This window comes from Pinus tabuliformis, chromosome 2_2 (genome assembly GCF_031772625.1).
Source record: "Pinus tabuliformis cultivar Carrire ecotype Pingquan chromosome 2_2, CPIR1, whole genome shotgun sequence".
Classification (NCBI taxonomy): Eukaryota; Viridiplantae; Streptophyta; class Pinopsida; order Pinales; family Pinaceae; genus Pinus; species Pinus tabuliformis.
The window spans coordinates 1,108,008,122-1,108,012,463 of NC_142300.1; positions in this window are offsets into that span (position 1 = coordinate 1,108,008,122).

The following is a 4,342-nucleotide window of genomic DNA, read 5'->3' on the forward strand; positions in this document are numbered from 1 at the left end:
CACAAAAAATGACCATTTTCACTTGCCCTTCATTGACCAAGTCTTGTATGGCATTACAGGCAAGAAATTATTCTCCTTCCTGGATGGAATTAGTGGATACAATCAAATCCAGATTAGCCCTGAATACCAAGACAAAACCAAATTCACATGTCCTTGGGGTACCTTTTCTTATAGAGCTCTTCCATTTGGTTTGTGCAATGCCCCTGCTACTTTCGAGAGGGAAGTTTTGAGTATTTTTGCTGAATTAGTTCACGATTCTGTGGAAATCTACATGGATGATTTCACTTGTTATGGATGTGACTTCCATGAAGCTCTCTCCATTCTGTGCAAGGTTTTGAAAGAATGAATTGAAATGAATCTCTCTCTAAGCCTCGAGAAATGTGGGCTCTTGATGAATGAGGACACTGTCCTTGGCCATTACATGTCCAAAGAGGGGATACAGGTAGACCCAAACAAAATTTCCATCATAAAAGGGGTCCTTGCCCCTCAGAAGAAAAGGGATGTCAGGAGCTTCTTGGGACTCGCAGGGTATTATAGGATATTCATTAAAGACTTTAGTAAAGTGGTTCACCTTTTTTTGGTTTATTTTACAAAGATGCAGATTTTTGTTGGACCAACAGTTGTAAAGATTTCCTTGAAGTGTTGAAAGAAAATTTTACTGCTGCACCCATCCTAAGAGGTCCCAATTGGGCATTGCCTTTCCAAATCCATACTGATGCATCAAATAAAGTTGTGGGGTGAGCCTTGAGACAAGTAGAGGATAAGTTTCCTTATTCCATTTACTTCATTAGTAAGAATTTTTCTAAAGCAGAGTTGAATTACATTGTCACAGAAAAAGAGCTCTTAGTTGTAGTACATTCTTTAAATGAATTTAGGCACTATATCACTGGGTACCAAAATTTTGTTCATATTGATCATGCATCTATTAAATATTTTATGAACAAGCCTGATGTTAATGCAAGGATAATTAGGTAGTTGTTATTGCTATAACAATTTGATTTGACTATCATTGATAAACCATGAAAAGAAAATGTGGTTGCAATTTTCTTTCCAGGTTAACCTTGTCTGTAGGTAATGAAGAGATGGTGGATGATCAATAGCCAGATGAACACCTCTTTTCCATATCGGTGTTGTCTCCCTAGTTTGGTCACATAAAAAAGTACTAGGTTGCTGGGAGGTTCCCTCCTAATCTATCATCTAGGGAGGAAAGCAAGATTGTAAGGAAAAACTCCCCTTTCACTTGGATTGGGATAAATCTCTTAAGATTGGGACTAGATCAAATATTGAGGAGATGTGGAAGAGAGGAGGAGGTCTTTGACATCCTCTCAGCATGTTATGATGGTCTTTTTGGAGGTCATTTTTCTACAAAAAGGACAACCTTTAAAGTTTTATAGGTTGGTTACTATTGACCCACCTTACATCAAGATGTAAGGAGATATACCACTAGATGTAATCAATACCAAAGAATGAGAAAACCCACACCCAAGGATGAAATGCCCCTACAACCTCAAGTCGATCTAGATCCATTTGACAAATGGGGCATGGATTTAATTGGGAAATTGGTCCACCATGAGGGCAGAAAAAGTACATCATTGTGTGCATTGATTACTTGAAAAAGTGGGAGGAGACAAAAGTAGTTCAAGCAACAACTGAGCAAAAAGTGGTAGAATTTTGAAGAGAGAACATCTTCTATAAGTTTGGGTATCCAAGGGAGGTAGTCACTGATCAAGGAGTAGATTTCACATCCAATTTTATTAAAGATCTCATGAGGTGGCACCATATCAAGCACAAGATATCCACTATCTATCATCCTCAAGAAAATGTACAAGTAGAGGTCACAAATAGAGCATTGGAGGGCATCCTCACCAAGGTTGTTACCAGCAGTAGGAAAGATTGGCTAGAGAGACTAGTAGAGGCCACTTGGGCCTACAATACCACTTGGAAAACCACCACTGGATTCATTCCATATGATTTGGTTTATGGGAAGAAAGCTATGATTTATATTGAGTTTGAATATAACACTTTGAGAATGGAAGCTCAGTTGGACTTAGATGTCACCATAGCACAACAAGAAAGGCTGCTCCAACTGAATGGCTTAGATGAGTTCAAAACACAAGATATCTTACACACTGAAACCATACATATAAAAAGGAAGGTCTGGCATGACAAGCATATAAAAAAATACCTTTAAAGAAGGGGATTGGGCCCTGTTATGTCATTCTAGGTTCAAATATTTTAAATGGAAGCTAAAGACAAGATGGTAGGGCCCATACCTAGTGGCAAAGTGTCAAGAAAATGGATCTGTCTAGATCAGAACCATTGATGAGGAAGGCATCCTCTCTCTTCTAAATGGTTACAGGTTGAAGTTATATAGAAGACCTCTATCCAAGGAGGAATTTATTAGTTCAGTTAGCAAATAATTGAATGGGATTGGGAGTTTCATAGCTTTCAGTCCACAACACTCTTAAAAAAAATAAAAATAATAAGAGGCTTGGATGAAAACCTCTATGAGGCATCTGAGGCTAACTCCTAGGTTGAAAACCTCTCTGAGGTAGCCCAGGAGCAAAAAAAAGAAAAAGAAAAAGTAATAAAGATCCCTAGGTGAAAACCTCCCTTGAGGCACCTAGGGTAGGAATGCAAGTTGAAAATCTCCTTTGAGACAGACTATGTGTCTCAATAATAAAAAAAAAAAACAAAGAGAAAAAAGAAAAGAGAAAAGGAAGAAGCTTATACCCTATTGGCTAACCTTTCTTTCGTTTTGCAAAGTTGTTCATAGTGGTAGATTTCATGGTTATAGGCCAAGAACTACAAGCTTCCATTAATTCCTCTATCTATACACCCCATACCAATCCTCTCCATTCGAATTCCTATCTCTCTCCACCATCCCGTCATCAATAAATTTGAAATTCACCTCTTCTCTGTGATGCTACATGAAGGACCTATGTTGCTACAGGAAGGTCCTGTAATGCTACAGGAGGAGCCTGTTGAGCTATAAGAGGGAGATATGAGGAGGAAAATGATCCAAAAGACAATCTTGACTCTGCGAAATGGTAAATAAGGTCCTATTATGCCATTTGACTCTGCGAAATGGTAAATAAGGTCCTCTTATGCCATTTCCATCACCCACCATCATCCATCCACTCATTTCACCAAAAGTTTTCTCAAACTTCTCCACTTTGTCTTGCCTTAAAAAAAACAAAAAAAAACAAAAGCAGAGAAGTTATCATTTTCTATATCTACAATGCCTACACTACTCTTCCATGATTCTAACCCTATACTCATCACTTCTCATCATCTCCCTCATCTCCCTCATGCCAACTAAAGACTTAAAGAGCACAACATGAAACTGCTACAGGAAGAAACTCCTCATGTAGTAGCTTGTACAACCACATAGTAAAAAAGTGATATTATGTTTTTTTCCACAACCAAAAGGGATGTTGAAGTTTGGTTTGCAACCATGAAGAGACAATCATTCTTAGGGAGGATTTCCACCACTAGCAGAAGCTTGGACATTAGAAGAGGCACCTGTAAACACATAGCAACAACAACAGTCAAGACAACACAAAAATGAAGACATGCACAAGAAATAAATCAAAGAGGTCAACTACTTTGTTCATAAATATGTATGGACCAGTTCCAACATGCAAGAATCTGCAATAGATCGATCTGTAGGTAGGCTCAGGTATGGAAACCCTAACCTCCTCCCTTTGCATAAAAATGACAAAATTTGTTTTAAGAGAGAAAATGTGCTTCAATAGGCTGGAGGTGGCTAGTGAACTTGGCCACCCTTGACTAGTCAATTCAAGTGTGAGTTAAGTCACCCATGCAACGTGGAAATTTCAACTCAAAACAAAATGGTGTCCTCGAAGAGTGGGGTGATAATTGCAAGGAGGGAGAAATGGTTACAATTAGTTGGGACAATGGTCCAAAAGAAGAAACTCGTGTTAATGTCAAGTCACCACAACACTCCAAGATTTTAACCAAAAAATGATATTATGTGTTGATCAACTCCATTTACACCATCACTCAATCCAAAAAATGGTGGAGGAGGGACGAGCTATTGAATTGAGTAGCTAGAGTGCCACCAAGGAGTTTCAAACCCTACCTACATAGTGATACAAGAGAAAGCTACAGGCAGGGCTGCAAATGCCACGGGAGGGCCAAGAGGAACTACAAGAGGAATTGAGAGGAGAAAAAGGAGTCACAGTGGCTCAATACTATCTCAAAAAGTTCATGCACACCCGAAATTTCTCTTAGATGATGTAAGTAATACCCTCCATTGTTTATACACCTAATTTCATGGACAATCTACCAGAAATTAAGAGCATATAGCATCCAATTA